The 20275-nt window shown below is 38.5% G+C and overlaps 1 protein-coding gene across 1 annotated transcript in view; it reads right to left on the reverse strand.

The window, feature by feature from the left end:
* Window positions 1-20275, reverse strand: part of LRP1B (LDL receptor related protein 1B) — a 1288869-nt gene that overhangs the window by 563485 nt on the left and 705109 nt on the right. The gene's annotated exons all lie outside the window — the stretch shown is intronic.

Here is a 20275-nt window from a genome sequence, read left to right on the forward strand (position 1 = left end):
ATTGGATTTTGTTCTGTTTTTGTTAGAGAATTTTTTTAATGTATTGAAAAATATGTGCCTTGAGGGAGCCAATACTGCTGATTAGACATGAAATTCTTATGTAATTAAGTGCATCAGCCCAAAAATGTGTGTGTCTTATGTGTTCTGTTTATCCTGCCTTTTAAATTGCTTCACTGTATTTTTTCTTTCCTCTATAAAGGCTATTAGAATTTCATTTATGTAGATGCTAAGATTGTTACAAATAGTAGAGATCAGCAAATTTGTGAAATAATTAAGCAGCTAGAAGCAAATGTATATTGACAGCTATAATAAATGAAAAAGTAATCCAAAGTTCTAGATGCTCTCAGGGTACGTCTATACTTACCGTCCGGGTCGGCGGCTAGCGTTCGACTTCTCGGAGTTCGATATATCGCGTCTAATCTAGACGCGATATATCGAACTCCAAACGCGCTCCCGTCGACTCCGGAACTCCACCACCGCGAACGGCGGTGGCGGAGTCGACGGGGGAGCTGCGGACTTCGATCCCGCGGCGTCTGGATGGGTGAGTACTTCGAACTAAGGTAGTTCGAGTTCAGCTACGCTATTCGCGTAGCTGAACTTGCGTACCTTAGTTGGACCCCCCCCCCCCCAAGCGTAGACTAGGCCTCAGATATTCCAGAATATAACATTGCACAAAAGAAGGCAATATACTCTATAGTTCAGTGTTATCCATTTTGGGGAAAGAAAGACAAAGAAGGGCTACTAGCCCTGAAGAACCTCTAGTGCATTTATTTTTCCAAAATGAAACATCCTGTGCAAGATTAACAGAAATCTATCAAAGACTTAATCATACCACGAAAGCTTCTAAGCCTGATTGTTTGATTATCATTCACTGTTTAGTAAACACAAATCAATTTCAATTAACTTGACAATATTTTAACAAGATTACCTTCTCATGAGACTAAATTGCATTTGTAAATAGAAGACCGTGTTTCCATGACTTTAACACTGTCTCAAGAATAATTCAGTTTCTAGTTACTGAACATTATTAATATTACCTTGAGTATCAAAGATTTGATTTTCCAGATTTAGTAAATTATCTGTTAGTTATCAGCATTAATGGAACAGTATGTAAAGCCAGGGGTACCTTTTTGTTGAATAATAATCTAAAAATTAATTGTTCTAGTAACTGTAGCTTCCACTGAGCATTTAATATTGCAGTATGTGGTACGTTGGAAAGAAAGTGGAGTTGCAAAGAAGCCAAATGAAAATTTTGTTACATTATTAATACCTTACAACAAATGAGAATAAATTTTTAATGTAGGTCAAAAGGGTCTTGAATCCAAGCAGACTTTTAAAAATAAACAATACATTACAATAATGTTTTAAATACATATAGTTTAGAGGAAGATGCTTCTGTTGTGTTAAAATGAACTGATCATATTAAGCTTATTCTTTAAAAAACACAAACTCACCATTCCGTTCAGTGTAAAAAACTGGTGGTATGAATCACTAATTATATTGTGCATGGTACAAATGACATGAGAAGCATATTAAACTGTGAAAGTTAAAATTAGCAAAGAAATACAATTAATTTAAAATTATAGTCACAAAAACAGTATCTTAAAATAATGTTTACTAGCTATCATAAATATTAAGCCCTCTCACCTATTGCATTTAAATAAGACTGGGGAAAAACAACACTAGATGTACTTTAGGAAACAATCCTGCATTTACAGATATAAGGTTTGGATAAGCTAATAGGTCCTTTCCATCTCAGACTCGATGATTAACAACAAAGCTTACCTCAGGATCTCAAAATCAAACTGGATTCTTTCTGATTTTACAGTAGCACAAGTAACAGAGATTACGGAATCAGAATTTGGCTGACCACATTATTGATAGTAAACTCCTTGGGGGCAGGGATCATGTTTTTGTGTGTGTTTGTATAGTGCCTAGCACAATGGAAAATGCACAACCATATTCAGCACAGAGATCAATTAAGATACCTGAGATCTTTGACACTATCAGGCCCACAGAGTAAAGGTTCTTACTGTGGCCTCCAAAAACACTGTCCTGCCAAACATCATTATTCCTCAACTGCAGCTTCCTTGTAGAGCTTGAAAGACTCCTCCCCACAGTCCAGCCCCCAAAGATTATATTCTTCCATCACAATTCTCATTTTTCCTTCAGGCTTTCTTCCTTCCCCAGCTCCTACCCTTCTCTGAGTTATCCCTCCCTGCTTCAGTTCTTTTCAGGTTTTCAAAAGCAACACTCCACCGGTTTACACTTTGTTTGCAAGTTCTCTCTGCAATGATCGGAGATGGAAACAAATGACACCTGGGGTTGTGGAGCATAATTGTGTGGCAATACAGTGAATTCCACAGCAGTGGAATCGTAGAATACCGAGGAGCCTGCCTGTACCTTCCTAGCTGCCATTCCCCACACCTTCTCTCTCTCTCTTCCATGTCTCCTCTCATCATATATAGAGCCCTGCAAATCTGCGGATATCAATATTATAGCTACATCTGTGGATGCAGATATTCATGGACCATGTTTGTGGCTCACATGCAGATACAAAATTTGTATCTGCACAAAGCTCTAATCATAAGGACAGGAAGCACTAGAGAAGGGGAAAATCTCGCAAATGCACTGGTGTTTCAAGTGCAGTGCCTACTTCCCACAAGACAATGTAATGTGAAGAAGAGGTATTTCTACAGCACAAAGCATAAGGGAAACCTGATCTTAACTGTGTTCTCTAGGCACTATAATAATAGAAATATGTATTAACAACAACAACAATAGGCTTTTTGCCAGTTTCCCTATGAAGAGTTGTGGATTTGGTTCCAGTTAGAGGGCAGCAATGAATTGGGCTGCAGTCAGTGCCTCCTGCTCAGGAGAGGGCAATACAGAGGCTCCCTTGAAGAACAAGGCTAAGATCCAAGGGTGCATGGAACCTAGCTTTGAACCACCATTCATTTCACAACAGAACACCACCACAATATTCAGAACCAACCAACCAAATGCCCTTGTAGAACATTCATTGTAGAATAACCTACTTTTAGCACAGAAATCACTGAGGGTATCTGTACAATCAAAAAAAAAAACCCCACCATGGCGGTGAGTCTCCAAGCTTGGGTCAACTGAATCAGGCTCACAGGGCTGAAAATAGCAGTGGAGACATTCCCACTTGGGCTGGAGCCTGGGCTCCGAGACCCCGTGACAGGGGAGGATCTCAGACTCACTGTCACAGGCCTTTTTTTTTTTTTGGCGGGGGAGGCAGCATAGACTTACCCTTACTGGTTTATATCTGCAGTAACACAGATGGCTGTCTCAGCAGTGAATAGGATAGTAGCTATGAATTTGTGTACTTCTCAAAACAAATCTCCTTCATTGCTATGCTAGTTACAAACTGTCACTCTCTAAATTCACCTCTTCTAAACTGAGTAAAACAAGGCAGCCTGGAGGGGGGGAATCTACTAGTTACTGATTTATTTATATATTTATCTGGCAATTTAAACTTCTCATATATTTTCAGGTGCTCTAATGCACAGACTACATTAGTTTCATGTCCACAGTAGGAAATGACCTTAATATCCTTCTGAACAACCACCACATTGTTCTGAAACCATCTCTTTGTTTGCTCCTTCCATCATCTTTGTTATGATAAATAGGTTGCACCCTATTATACGTTTGCTAAACCTGAATGGAAATCAATGATAGTGCATCTTAGTTCTGTCTTTCTGAAGAGCAGTAAAAACAACCTTTGTGATATATGTGATTAAAACTGAAGCATATAGTCTCAGTCTAGACTATTTATAAATAAATTGGAGAATAAACTATCTTGAACTTGAACCCAGGCTGTGAGAGATAAACTATGCCTGGGAGCACCATTCCCAGAGTTGAAACCAATACACTTCAAAAGAAAGAAAACAGTAATCGTACATAACAGAAAAAAACTGAAAAAATCTTAACTAATAGGTGTGATAACGCAGTCAAGCTGCTTAGTAGCAATGAGAGCTTTACAAATGGATGAGACACTATTTCTCAGGGTGGTTAAAAATCAATTCTTTTTTTAATCAGATTTTTTTTATAAATGTTTTTTGAGGAAAAACCTATCTAAAGATAGTTTTAATTAAGATACATTATAGCTCATCATTGAATAAGGATTATAAATTCTAATTCTATCGTATGAGACAATATATTCATTCAATGTTTAAGAAAAATTTTGTAAATGAGTTCCAATAGTTCATGGATTAGGGACCCAATTTTATGGGGTTCCACAGACTTCTGTATAGAAAGATTAACCCAAATAATCTATCTACCCAATGGGACTCAGTGCTCAGTGTAGAAGATTCCATCAGAGATGCTTAGTTTTGCAGTTCTCAAACTGTGGATTTGTGTGTCCAGAAGTAACATGCTTGTTAACAGCAAAAATGTTTTAAAATAAATAAATAAATATATAGAGGTGAGAAATAACAGACCTCAACTCAATTGTCCCTCTGAAAATTTGTGTACAAAGAGTCAATCCCTTACCTCTCTCTAAAAGTGCAAAGTTTCAAAAAGTTCAAGATTGTTGAGGGTGGAATAGATCTGGACAAGGAGAAGAAGTCTGGAGAGAAATGTGAGAAGCGAGGGACATATGCTTGTTTTGTGAAAATATTACATGTTTGCTGTTGAAGAAAAAAACACCAGAATAATTAACGTTGTTTTAGTTAAATAAAAATTTAAATATCTGTCTGGTGATGTTCTCCTCCTAAGACAGCATGGCAAGAAAAACCTCCAAATATTAATGATTAACCCATTGAACTGGAGATAGTTCACCTCCCAATGACTTCATAAATATCTGCTTCAATTCCCTTTGTTAAATGAAATAACCAATCATTCATTTTCTGACATAGCTGTAAAACTAATCCGATACGTTTTCAAAATAAATCACTGTTTAAAAATGTATAGTGTGTACCTTCTAAAAATGAAACCTACATCTATCTCTGAGTTGTGAAGAATATGTAATTAAGGTTATAACAACCAACAAGAATGCACTTTTATGTAGAAAACTGTGATTAAATTGAGTCTTCCTGACTAGTGATTTAAATCATGATTTAAATCAATTTGAATTTGATTTAAATCAAATCCACCCTGCTATTGCTCAATCCTTTCCTTCATCTGTGGCAACCTCAGTAATCAGTGCTTCCAAGTTACTTCAACAAACAGCAGACTGGCAGTAGAAATACCAAAAGCAGAAAGCTTGCTTGCTGCTCCTCATGTCAATGGTTCTGCCAGATCCAATGACACATAATATGCGTGGAAATGAAAAGGGGATTGTGTGTGACTGCTAAGAATAAGTCCAGCAAGACTTCTTAATATTTGTAGAAAACAGAATAATTCCACTCACAATGTGCTGTAACTGCTATGTGCATAAATTAGAGAGAATGCCTATTTTTGACAATTTGCTTGTTTGGGAAAAGAATAAAAATATGCAGAATAAGTTTGGCAAAATTGCATTGTCTTCCTATTAATCCACATATCTTTTCAGCAGTGTTAAGACATTAGTATCAGTACTCGACATGGGGGAAAAACCATAATAAAATAAAATAGAATAAAAACTTGTGTTTTAAATCAAAGCTACTGAAAAATAAATTCAAGATGAGGGAATGTTAGGAAAAAATTATATTCTGACTGTATACAACTATGTAATATAGATATATCTACTTCACGGAGACAGATATATTATATTATACATAATATATATAATGTGTGTATAGAAAGAAGGTGGTGCCAGGACAAGTCATAGATAATCAGCACCTCTCAGGATCTGGTTATGTGTTAATGCCTCATTACAGTTTAAAATTTGAACTCAAAAGTCAGGAAATGCAAAAATGAAGGTACCAATAGTAAAACTATATCCATCAGATTATTCATAAACTGTACTAAGATATTAATTTTAGTCAACCAGTAAATTTAAAAAATATTAAATATAGATAGTATTTTTTTATTTTCTTGTGGTTAAATCTGCAAGCTCAAAATTTGCAACATTTCACTTTTGTTATTTTTTTTTAAAGATGGGAATGAAAAATAAAACAAACGATAAAACTCTAGCTCTGGAGCTACCAAGTTATACAACTGGGTTCTGATCAACTTCACTGTACTGCTTTCTAAAAAACAAAATCCTAGGTATGGAAAAAATTCAATCACGCTATAGCTACATTATAGTGCCACAAGTAATTATAAATCTCACACTCACAAAAACAGTTTATCGATTTTTTTTTATAACAACGCACACACACTTTTATTTTTATATAACACTGATATAATGATGGGCACCAGCCATGTATGATATCTTTGCTTTATCCACAATATTCATTACATATTGCTGTTGCATTTACTTCTATTTTTCAAGACATAAAATGTTAGACTGAAACGTGTGGTCTCTGACTGGTGATGGTAAATGTTTTTGGAAAGTTTGAACAGAAATCCTTCAGCTCTTTTTTGATTTATGAAAGAGTGAAAACAAAATATACTTCTCAAATGGTCAAATAAATTCTAATCACACTTTAAAATCAAAACAGAAGTAATTGGAGTCTTGGTTCTGCCCCCTGTCCACCATAACAAGCTTCTGCAATGATGTATGCTGCAAACAATCTTGGACCCACAACATGCCTGTATACCACTTGTTGGTACAGCAAGAATCTTATATGATAGTAGATAATACAATCAACTTTTTATCTTCATGTGAAATCCTTACACTCCTTCATTATCCTCTCTCAAGGTATTGCATTCTCATCAAAGTCATGGAGGTAAATATGCAATACACCCACTGCTCTGTCATATTCTCTGCCTCTCTCACTCCACATATGGATTTGTCTCTCTGCATCTGTGTAAATACCATACTAAAAATAATTGCATTGCTACTGAAATAGAAAGCTAATAACAACAACAACAAAACAGTTTGTAGTTTTTGCCAGAGGCTAAATACTCAACAGAATTTTGTGCTAAATGAATATAAACAAAGTGCCAATCTCACTCTCTCGCTCATCATAATAGCTAAATCTATTTTTCCTCCATCTGCGGTAAAGAGATTAAAGCTATGAGACATAATCCTGAAAAACTGCGTTCTTTAGCAGTTATCAAATTTATTCTTGCTTAATCTGCTACTCGGTCTAAATATAATTCAATACCCTTTACCTTAAGCAGCGTAATTAGCTTTAGCAATTTGGTGCAGTAATGCTGAATTTTTAATGTATTTTTTCTCAGTTCTAAATGAAGGTAAGGGATGTTCAGTCTGAAATTGTTATAGTTTCCAAAGCTGATTCTTAAAACACATTTGTAGAAGATATTCATGGACTCGTTCAAATTTTGGTTTCTTGGTATACTGAATTTATACCCCTCCCCACCAACACACCCACTCAGAGTACATCCTGAACCTAGAGTTGGCATCTGCCACTTTGTTTTATTCATATAATTATGCTCATAGTAGGAGAGAAAAAATCCCTTCCTCCATCTCCCAACCATTCTTTCTGAGTCGTTCCACTGATTTTAAAGGGAATAATTGCTGCTATTATACCTGAATATGGGGAGGGGAGAGAGTGGAGAGTAGAATATGTCCCAAAATATGCCAAATGACTGACATCTCTGGCATATGCACTCAATTTAGGCAACTAAAACCTTCTTAATTCAAAGGTCAAACAAAATATTTCCCCAAACCAAAATTCCAGACTGACATCCATTATTAGTCTTCCCCCAAAGGTCAACAAACCCAGGTTCCAACAGACCAGGAAGTGATATAAATTCCCAAGTTGAGGGCTTTCAAACAAATCGCATTATCTCAAGTGCCCTTCTTGCTTTCAAGTTTGGTGACAATACAGAAGGACAGAAGCAGTCTCCCAAATATCTTCCACCCAAATGAAACAGGATTTTATAGATTACATTTAACAAACCATTTGGGTTGATTTTAGAAGCAAATAGGAAGTGAACGGAGCTGATGATGAATTGATGTAATAAGTACTCTAACATTACTAAGAACATAGAAAGATGAATGATTTACTAGTAGAAGATTCTGAGCATCCTGTACTGGTATATATAGCAAACTGCCATGATACACTATGAAGGTGACAATGGCATGAAGACCTGGGTCATCTTTGAGAAATATGGCCTCAGACACTAAATCAAATCACCTTATAGAGATAATTAAGTAACACTTAGCTTTTAATCTAAATTTAAGGTATTGTCATACACTCTTCTACTGGATTAAGTGAAGGTATACAGGCAATGTCCTGATAGATTTGAAACATCAAAAGTTTGAATTCAAGACTGAAACAAAAACAAAAAACAAAGCTGACAATTAAATTGTTTATTCCTTATGGCTCAGGTTTTATTTTTAATTATATTAATTCAGGTTTATCTTTAGTGAGTTTAATAACCCAGCATATTTAAAATTCTTGCTTTCCAAGTAGTAATTTCAGAGGAGGAGACAAGGAACAAGAAAGGGATGAAAGTTGGATGAAATGTTGTAGAGGAAATCCAAAAACTAACAAACAAATCACATAAGTCTGATGAAAGCCTTTTATGAATAGAAATGTGAGTGGTGTATTTCACAATGGGCAGATACTCCTATTGATTCATTCCATGATATGATCCCTATTTAATAAATATCTTAGGGTACATCTATACTTACCGGCCGGGTCGACGGGTAGCGTTCGACTTCTCGGAGTTCGAACTATCGCGTCTAATCTAGACGCAATAGTTCGAACTCCGAATGCGCTCCCGTCGACTCCAGAACTCCACCACCGCAAATGGCGGTGGTGAAGTCGACGGGGGAGCCGCGGACTTCGATCCCGCGGCGTCTGGACAGGTAAGAAGTTCGAACTAAGGTAGTTCGACTTCAGCTACGCTATTCGCGTAGCTGAAGTCGCGTACCTTACTTCGACCCCCCCCTAGTGTAGACCAGGCCTTAGTTTAATGATGTAATTCACATGTGGAAGAAAGAAACTCCACTCTCCGGTTAGAAGCAACAAAATCAGAGACAGCTTTATTCAAGACATGCAATTGCAAGGGAACAACACAGCTGACAGAGAGCATCTCTGCCTCAGTTTCTTCAAAGTACAAGCAATATCACACAAGCATTTATACATTTTAATGGCATGCATTAATTAAAAATATCTGCAGTTTGTTTATGTTATGTCCTGCCCATTCCTGTATTTTCTCACTTCTGTTCTCAAACATCGCTATCTCAAGGTTGGGTCATGCTAACTCTACTCTGCTGTCTTCCCACCCACTTCTGACATGAGCCCTGCTTCTACAGGTCCCGTGATATTAGTTGCTCTGTCTCTGACACTTAAATGGCAACTTAAACCCTCTCTTTCTTTCCCTGCTTCCACACAAAATACACAGTGATGAGGAGGTTCTTGCAATCCCGGGTCATCAACTTGCATACTACAAGTTGGGTCACAAGAATAACATGATCTCTGTCTATGCAATTAGGGAGGGTTTCTCTCATTACATTCTTACACTGGATGGCAAAGTAAAAAAAATCAGCAGTAGTTGGAATTGTGAAAAAAAGAAATATGTGAAAGTTTAACAATAAGAAACTATAAACTCTGGAAAAGGCCTCTTTAAAATTCAAATACAGGTGAACAAAGCTCGTGGACATAAGAGGTCTTATTTGGTAAGAGGTCTGATTCAGAGGCTTTGGAGTTGACTGTAAATGACACATGGGACATTCACATTACATCGTGATTAAAGATTGTAAGCAGGGAAGTTGGATCCCAGAGGTGGGTAGCAAGAATAAAAAAAAAATAGTGTAATAGGAGGGGTTGCAAATATGGAACTGGAAGTGTCCCAGGATGAGGGCAGAGCACTGCACCAGACTTCAAAGAAGTGCACCTGATTTCGAAATGAAGGAAGAGGATCTTGGAGATGGGAGAGGACGGTAGATAATCAAGGTCCCCATATTTTCTAAATTTAAAAAATGTGTCAACATGTTTAGGGTCACAAAAAACATATGCAAAAGACAAAATACATATTTAAAAATATGTCCAGGTGTTGCTACTGCCAAATTCAATTCAAAAGAAACTCATGCATATTTCTCAGTGCAGTATGTTTTTCAGTATTTTTCTGTATTCTGGAGGAGTGAATCATGAAACAGTGAACAAATGTTAACATTCACTTGAGCAAAAGTATAGCTTTGATACTGTCTATGTTCATTTGACTATTCAGTCCAAATGAACCTTAGTGCTGAAAACGAATTGTCCTGGACATGCTTATGTGGGGTTGTGTCAAAAGCCTTACTAAACTCAAAATAAATCACATCGACCGCTCTCTCTCTCTATCCACTAGATCAGGGATTGGCAACCTTTGGCACGGAGCCCGTCAGGGAAATCCGCTGGTGGGCTGGGATGGTTTGTTTACCTGCAGCGTCTCTCTCAGCGTTCTAGGCCAATGGGGGCTGCGGGAAGCGGCAGCCAGCCCACGCCACTTCCCGCAGCCCCTATTGGCCTGGAACGGTGAACCGCGGCCAGTGGGGGCTGCAATCGGCTGAACCTGCGGACACTGCAGGTAAACAAACCATCCAGGCCTTCCAGCGGATTTCCCTGATGGGCTGCGTGCCAAAGGTTGCCGATCCCTGCACTAGACCAATAGCCCTATCAAAGAATGAAATTTGACAAATCCATGATGGCTATTACTGATCACCCTTCAAATCATGCTTAAAAATTGATCATTTGATAATTTGTTCCACTGTCTTTCTAGATATCGAAGTTAGGCTGACTGGTTTATAATTCCCTAGGTCCTCTTTGTTCCCCTTCAACACGTTAGCTCATCAACAGTACTCTGGGACATCACCCATGCTCCATGACAGATCATCACTAACAGTTCCGAAATTGCTTCTCGTAGTTCCTTAAATACCCTAGAGTGGATTTCATCAGGCCCTGACAATGTGAATACATCTAACTTGTCTAAATATTTATTCACCAGTTCTTTCCCTATTTTGCTTGTCTTTCTTCCTCCTTGTTGTTAATGTTAATTGTGTTAAACACTTGGTCACCAGAAATCATTTTAGTGAAGGCTGAAGTAAAATAGGTGTTGAACACCTCAGCCTTCTTGATATCATCCATGATTAGCTCACCTTCCTCACTAGATAATGTATCTTCACTCCCTTTGCCTTGCTCCTAATGTATTTACAGGATCTCTTCCAATTGCCTTTTATATCCCTGCCTAGGTGTAACTCATTTTGTTCTTTAGCCATTCTCATTTTATCTTTACATGCTTGTGCCATTCTTTGGTGGTACTCCTTAAGAATTTGTCCATGTTTCCACTTTTCATAGAATTCCTTTTTTATTTCCAAGTCATTAAAGAGCTCCTGATGCAGCCATATTGCCTCTAACGCTTCTTCCTATCTTTCCTTCACACTGGACTTGTTTGCTTCTGTGTCTTTAGGCTCGTAGACTTTCGGTCAGATAGGACCATCATAATCATGTAGTCTGACCTCCTGCACACTGCAGACCACAGAACTTCATCCACCCACTCCTGTAATAAACCCCTAATTTCTGGCTGAGTTGTTGAAATTCTTTAATACTGTGTTTATGAGAAACCACCAATTATCGGGAATTCTTTTCCCTACGATTTCCTTCCCATAGGAATCAACCTACCAGTTCTGAGTTTGTAAAAGTGTGCTTTTTTTTTTAAGTCCATCATCCTTATTCTGCTGCTCTGACTCCTCCTCCTCCTTAGAATCATGAAATCTATCATTTCATGGTCAATTTCACTCAAATTCTTTTCTACCTTCACATTTGCATCCAATTCCTCCCTGTTAATCAGAATCAAGTTTAAAATAGCTATTTTCTCCGCCTTCTGAAACAAGAAGTTGTCCCCAGTACATTCCAAGAACTTATTGGTAATTTTGTGTTTTGCAGATTACTTTTTGAACAGATAACTGGATAGTTAAAGTCCCCCATTATTACCATATCTTGTGTTTTGGGCATTTCAGTTGTCTATTTTAGAAATGACTCCTCCTCCTACCATAGTATTTCCCCTGTCTCCTGCTTTTCCCTGCCTGTCCTTCCTGAACAAACCTTACCCTTCTATATCAATACTCTAGTCATGAAATTTATCCAACAAAATTTAAGTGATGCCAAATCATGCCAATTAAATGTTGAACTTTGGTACCTGGTAACTGTGAATCTAGCTCTAAGTGTAATTCTTTTGCCAAGCATGCTTCACAAAGATTGACCATCTTAGTTTAATTTAAATTACATATATTTTTGTTAATTGTATATATAAATGTTTATTAGAGAATTGCAGTAACAATATTACAGCTCCATACTTTGCATTTATAAACATTTTTCCCTGCCACGTTTTTCCCCTTTGTCTAATGTGACACAAAATCAGTCCAGTTAAAAATATTCTGGCAGAAGCCAAATTATCCCATTTACAAGTAGAAAGCTGTGAGGCTCCTGTAGCCAGACTGACAGCTCATTTTAGAAAGGTAAAATTCAATTTCCAATAATGTTTTCCACATGATCCAAATGACAGTTACATTTAAACAGTTTCATTTGTAAATGAATTTAGTATACATGAAAGGTGCTGGATTGACAGTCCTGGAAAATAAAGACCTTTATTTATCCATAGAGCCAGGACAGCCTGAGTGGTAGCAGTGTAAACAGCCCCACCCACATTCACCAATTCTCACTCAAAGAAATGCCATCTAAGAAGTGAATGGTAGCTCAGCCTTCTCCAACCCTTGTCTGTCTGTGGAGGGTTCCAACAAAGGTCCCAAATAAAGGAAAATGTGCTGGTGGATCTACTCCCTCAGAATTAGACTGGGACCACTAACTCATTGCACATAAGCAAGGACTCCAGCACATTGTAGAAAGCTGGATCTAATTTCTCAGTCAAGGTATCTGGGGTTTGTGAGGCACTCTGGTGCAGCTGACTGGAAATTGTGTGGCAGCTTCATTTCCATTTTCAAATGGAGGTGTTTAATGAAATATGAATAGTGAATTGGTATAGGAGACCTTGTGACATTTTTATAGTAAATTCTAGTCAATTTATGCTGTCCACACAAATGCAGTTTTTGATATGCCACATACTTTTGTGCTGAATAGCATCACAGAAATAGTCAGAGAAAACTGGAAGTTTGGGCAGATGGGGTTTGGGCAGTTGAAGTCCTTGGTACTTGCTCTGGGTACTTGGGGAAATTGTAGGATTGTAATGTTTGGGACTGTGGGACTACCACATTGTAGCTGGAGGTTACAATTCAAATGACCTACAATGAAATAATTAATGTAAACATTGAAAATTGTCATCTCTAAGGTTAAGAACAAACAGAGATGAATGGGCTTCTCCTGTGTTGAAACCACAGACTACCATCCTGACCAATCCTGACTCATTGTACTCTCTCATCAGTCTGCCTGTATCTGTCTGCTGTCTCTTGTATTATATTTAGATAAGCTCTTTGGTGCAGGCACTGTCTTTTTGTTCTGTACTTATACAACGCTTAGCACAATGGTCGTGGTCCATGACTGGGGTATCTAGGCACTATGACTGTAGAAATAATAAATAAAATAATAATAATAGGTTACTCTCTAGGAGTTACTTTCTCAGGCTGTCTGCAGATTCAGGCAGATGGAACTGAACAGATTTACCCTTTCCGTGTGTTTACAAGGCTTTCTATAAATCCATGAAGGTTAGAAAAACTTTTTAATTAAAATTTAGATTCTAGAGCACAATTTTGAAGTAAGAGGTGGATTCCATGGCAAATGCTGTGATTGAGGAATAGTGAAATACACAGAGTCTACACTTGAGATACTGAATGACCATCCACTTCTGCAGGCAAGTTTTACACATAGAGGGCTTCCTATTATTACAAAAGACTGGACTTCTGCTGAGCAGCACAGCATTAAATTCAAGAGCCATCGAGGAGCCAAATCTTGAGGCTCAAAGATACGAGGTTGGGGTGTTCATGGTACCCAACTTCTGTGTCAGATCTGACCTGAGAGGGAGGCGTTAAAGCATTGCCACAGATAGATGAACAAGATCCAACTATCATTCTTGTCTCAACCATGAAGGTGCTATTAAAATGGCCATCACCAGCTCCTCCCTCAATTGGAGTAAGGTTCTGAGGATTAGTGGTGTCAGAGGGTAGCCATAAAGAAGAAGATCAGGTCAGGGGAGTAGTAGGGTGTCTACTAAAGAACTGCAGCTGCATCCTCACTGGGAGCAGAAGATCTGACATTTCATATTGATCAGGGTTACCACTATTGCTTGGCAGATGCTGTGAAAAATCAAGTTGACTCATGGTCCAGCTAGATTATTCCTGTTTAGGAACTCTGGCATAGTGTTTTGGAGACTGTCACAGGGCACAGTTCTCTCTGCCAGACTGGTGCCTCCTCCTGATACTCTAGGGATTAGCTCAAAGCCAACGCCCCTCCATCTACAGTTTGCACACTGGCACTCTGTCACTGCTCCCACCTACGGCTCCTCTCTCAGCTCCAGAACAGCAGCATCCTCTTCATGGCTCAGCCTTCCAGCTGTGTCACTGTCCATGTCCCTCCCTCTGGGGCAGGTTTGGCTCCTCCACAGTCCAGCCACTTCCCCAGTAGCAACTGCAGTCAATTGTCCTGCCACTTCCCTATAGGTGAGTCGGGGGGAATCTGTGCCTGCCCACTACTCCAGGTCCCAGTCCAGGGACCCTGTGGATTGCAGCTTCCTGCTGCGCCTCTACTATTGCTGCCTTCCCCGCTGCCACAGCACCCTTCATCTCTGTAACCTTCTCTCTTCTCCCCAGGGTCCCTGCCTGTACTGAGCTGTCCATGATTCTACAGTGTTGCAGCCTACTCCAGACAGAGCCCTCTCCCCTCAAGCTCCAGGCAGCTACTGACCCTGCTCTGCCCTGAGGCTCTTTTTATGTGGGCCTGCTGGGCTCTGATTGGCTGCTTATCACAGCCCCTCTTCTATTAGCTACTTTTTGCATAGCTTCTGTAGGGCTCTATTAACCCCTTGCATGCCAGTGTGGAGCGGACACCACATCACAGAGGCCTGGTAGGTAAATCATGGAGATTATTATGTGGGGGGACAATTCTCCAGTATTAGTGATTCTGCACATAAGCACTTGGATCTTGCTCCTGCTTGTCGATTTATATAGTACATTGCCGCCCTCTGGTCTAACATTACTCTGATTGGGTGGCCATGAATATCATGGAGAAAGTGCCAGGATGCATAATGAACTGCCATTAGTTTTAAGAAACTGAAGTGAAGCAACATTTCTGATCTCATTTGGAACAGCACAGAAGTGGTGTGGGGTGGCATCTTGGAACAGGGAGAGAGAGTGCCAAGATTGGGAAGCATGTGTCACATGTTGCCAGATCTCAGGGCCATTTAGATTGGAGGAGTAGAGAAGTGGCTCTGTACCATCCTCCCACTCTCCTCAGATGGAGGATATGGTACTTTATATTCATTCACTGCTAGAAGATAGTACAACTGATTGCTTCTATCTCAAATCCAAGTCAAAATCCCCACTGACTGGATACAAGAAGTCTGGGAATTCCAGAAACTACCAGCTGCAACCTTCTCAATTACCTTTAACAAATGAGGAATATGATACAGATATGATACTTGGTGAGATCATTGTCAAACAATGCAAACAAAGTAAGCATCACATTATAGCTTCCTTAAGGACAATGTGCAGCCAGCACACTCCCACATAGAGGTTTTGACTCCCTCCACAACAGTGGACCCAATACTTCCCTCCTGACCTTCTCCAGCCAGAAGAACAAGGATCTAACTTACAGAGCAGTCATGTTTCCAAAACCACAATGAATAAGAGTTCCCAAAATTCAAGAAAGACAAAACTAGCTCTTGTCTACTCAAACCACTGGTCTGTCCAAAAAAGAAGAGAGTATTTTCTCCATCGAGTAACATGAAAACCTAACATTAAGCATAAAACTTGAATCTGTAACCAATTGGAGACAGTACAGATTCACTAAGAGCTGTCACCCACCCAAAACAATTCCACTGTGAAAGACTTTGTGGATGTTAGGACGGAGAGTGAAGGAATATTTCTTTTTCTACTGCCCCCCAACAGAATAAAACATTGTATGCTGCAGTTGATCTGGTTCAGTATGAGACATCTACTACCAGCACTCCATTTATTTCTCCCCCTGCCTTATTGGCCACAGATCATCTGTAAATAATGGTGAGGATGGATCCACTTCATCAATTGGGGAGGATTGTTATACAGCCTATGGAGAGAGTGGTCTGTCATCTGAATGGTTTTCTTCTTCAGAGTCAACTGGAATTTGACTGCCCGTGAGGGTGGACCATCTACATTATGTTTGTTTTTCATTTGTATCAGTGAAATGTCAGAACTACTCAAGCATTTTATCAGTTTTACCTCTTTTGGACTGAAGTAGCCTATAAATGCTACTTATAGTGGCGTGTGATGAGGATTAAGTAGTAGGTATCTTCTTTTTTGCAATGGAAGGTTGTCTGCTCTTAGTGATGCTGTTAGCCAACAACTGTGATATTTCTATATGTAAGAGGTTAGGTGTGAATATGTGAAATACTTCTCATTTTTTTTGTCTCCCTTCTTTTCCCTCTCAACCTTTATATGGCTGTTGTGGGTATGTAAGTATTTTTCTATCATACAAAAACCTTTTTTTACACACTTTTAAGATGCATAGAATTCAGAAACTACTGGATATACATAAATAAATAAGATGCAGAGGTTTTAAACTGGTGTTCATTCATATTGTGTATACAGCCCAGTATGCTACCAGTAGACCATCCAACACAGTAAGAATGGAGAAATGTTGAGGGCTATTTTCAAAGTAGATTCACACAATGTTATTTGGCACAAGTGTATCTCTAGTTGTGATGCTCTGGGAAAATTCACTGTTTAATGGACCTCAGTGTCTCATTTCCACTTGAAATGGAAACAAACCTGGCCTTTTTATCCATTTGTTTAATGGGCTTTGAACATTTAGCAGATAAGTAACTCTCTACCCTGCCAAAAAAGTCACTGAGGCTATTTTAAAAATAGGGTTTGTGTTTTTGGTTTTGATTTTTTTTTAACATATAAATAGGGTGAAGGTAGATAGAATACTTAAATCTATAATTATGAGCATTAATATGCTCCCCCCTTTTAAAATAATGCTCACTTCTGAGGGTCAAGCAGCCAATCTCAACTGGAGATATTATTCCATAAAAGAGATGGAGTTAATGGACTGGAAAACAACAATTTTGAGAAATAAAAATAAAAATTCTGTTTTAATTCTGCTAGCAACTCTAAGAGCAGTTACAGTTCTTTGTCTGCTACCATAGTCCTTGGAACTACAAATTGTTGCCATATGAGTTAGTACAATAGTTGTCTAAACAAAATTACACATTAGCTTCTATCAAAAGCACAATTTAGTTTTTTTAGAATCTTAATGGAAGTTTTATTCAAACTCCTACACAAGAATCAGCCTGTAAAGCTGATAAACAGCAGGGTTTTGTGTCATTGCACTTTCATCATACTTGGATTCCAATATCTATGTTGCATTAGAATATAACTTTTTTTATATATTAAGGTTGTTACATAACATTTCTTCTTCTTTGTTGTTGTAGAAAAAACAATTTTGAGTTAAAGAAAATTTAATTTTGAGTTAAAGAAAATTTGGGACCTTGGAAAAAACCATAACATAATTAGTTTTGTTTTAATATTATTTTATTTATAGAATGCCTCTACTGGTAAAACTCTAGGTGCATGTTCAACATTATAAGAAAAAAGCAAACCCCATAAGGCTTGATTTTGCCTTTTGACTGTGTGCTGTTTGAGCAGGGTGGAGAACGGGTTGTGGCTTGTAATTCAGAATATCAATTGGGGCCCTTTAGAACTACCGTAATAGAAATGTATCAAAACCCTCAAATATTGCCACCATTGGCTCTCCATATCCCTATAAGATTTCTGAGTAGCTCAGTCACCTCAGCAACCAAAAAATGGCCCTCAAACAGTACAGTTATAAGGCATCCATTAAGGGTCTCCAGAGCAACATATAAAAGGCTTCTCCTTTGCACTTACCCTTAACAACAAAGCTTATCCAAGGTAAATATTGTGGAAGAAAAGGTAAAAAACCTGAGTTGTTACTTATTTGTGCTTTTTATGGAGAATCAGGATAATGTTGAAGATACTTTGTGCTGTTCTGCTGCAGGGTTATATTGGCATCCCAGAATTGTATAGAACTGCACCCTTCACATTTATTTCATTTAAGCAAAAAGAAAATAAAAAACTAAATATAAAATGTAGAATCTCTAATCAATTCAGGCCAAGAAGTTTAATAATGCTGTTCTTGCACTGTGAAATAAAAATTAAATTAGTAAAAATAATCCATAGTAACTAACCAAATTTTTATCTTTCATTTAACAAACACTGAAAAGGACCTTTAATTATTGCATTTTGTTGATGAGATGGCTTTACAAAGCCAAAAAACAATACAGTGCTATCAAAAAAGAAAGTCTTCAGGCAGTGAATGGAAGGCACAGGAGATTAGTAACTTTGAGCCCTTAGGTTACTGGTTTGACTCCAGAAAAAGCACTGATTAGCCACAGGTGAATTTATTTAGTTAAAAAAAACTGGCCTGACATTTTTTAGAAGAGTTTTTCTTATGAGACAATCTTGTCACGCTACAAATACTACAAGATTAGCCTTCCTTGTGTGGCTTTTGCTTCCAGTCACAACTGAACTGCAGACAGTAAAAAAGCCAGGAAAATGAAAAAGAGAAAAAGATGCTTTTCATTTCTGTAACAACTACCAAAGCACTTTACAAATGTTAACCAACCCATACCTAACAGCTCTATTATAAGGTACATAAGAGATATATAATGATCACTTTACCCATCAAGGAAATACAGTTTGCTCTGCTGTGCAAGGAAGCAGTCATTTAAGAGCACAGAGAACAAGTTTATAACAAGAAGTAAAGAAAAATACCTTTTCCAGATGAAATAACAGCACGAGTTTAATTATGCAGAATACAATTTCTTGATCTGGAATTTGGCTGGGAGATCAGGGCTAACATCCCATTTCTAAGTAGAAGTGCTATGGGTTCTATGTCTCACCCAACTGACAGCACCTCTAGCAATACTGCTTCCTCTGACACCATATTCAAACAGGAAGCGAGTCAGCCAGTTAGCCTGTGAGCCCTGATAGGGCTACAGTTAGAGCTGGGTGGGAATTAGTTTCCTTCTTTGAGTATATCCCAGTGGTGCTCCACCATAGGATGTGAACACATCTGTGCACTCTCAACTTAAGATTTAAATTAGCAGTGTCTGCAGGTCCACGTGTTCACACTGTACAACCTTGTGCTCCAGAGCAATGGTATATAGGGAGGAGCGGACTCACTGCCACTCCAGTTCCTTCTCAACTGCCTGCATCTTAACACAGAGCAACTCTGGTGGCCGCTGCATCTTAGAAGCTTCTTCTCTTTGTCTTTATTTTACAAAATATTTAGTTTCCACTTTGTAAATTTATTTTCATCACAAGTTTGTGCTTAAGCTCCCCACCCCGATCTCCCACCAGGACTTAATCCTAACTGCCTAACTTCTAGAGTACACCAAAGACCCCAGGATTCAAATCCTGGAATGAATCCATTCAGACTGAGGTTGTGTTTTGGCTATACAATGGGAAGATATTTACTTTATCCAAATCAGTTTGCCTAGGTCTCAAGTTGTTATAGTTTGATCTCAAATGTTTCAGGGGAAAAAATCTCAACTCCAGCATCCATCACAATGTATAAAATCATTTTAAAAAACTATCTATTCATATTCCTACCAAACTGATTGAATGTTAATGGAGCCTTGCCCCAGAGCAAGCCTCATGTGCACAGAAGCAAATCATCAGTCGGCACCGCCTGGTGTCTGGTTGCAGGGTTACTGGGCTTTCCCCTTGGTTGTCTCCATCAGGTTCTTTTATGTCCTATCTCTCCAGACAGATCACTTAAAATTTCAATCCACTTCCAGGGAACTCAAAGTCCCAAAATAAGTATCACCTTCAAGAACAGTCCCAGGTTAACATAAACAAAAGGTCTTTCACTCCTCCTAGGCTAAAGTCATATTCTCACTAACTCCCCAAGCTTCTCCTCACTGGGAGTGGCTTACACCCCAATGGACTTCAGCCCCGGCTGGTATTCTCTTCAGTTCCTTGTTCCTCTTGTGGAACAATGACCCAAGAACTGCCTCTCTGGAGCCTGACTTTTTGCTCTAGCATCCCACTACAGAAGTTAACTCAACTCTCCAGCCACAAGCCAACTCAACTGCTCTCTTCAAA

This window comes from Mauremys mutica, chromosome 10 (genome assembly GCF_020497125.1).
Source record: "Mauremys mutica isolate MM-2020 ecotype Southern chromosome 10, ASM2049712v1, whole genome shotgun sequence".
NCBI classification, from domain to species: domain Eukaryota; kingdom Metazoa; phylum Chordata; order Testudines; family Geoemydidae; genus Mauremys; species Mauremys mutica.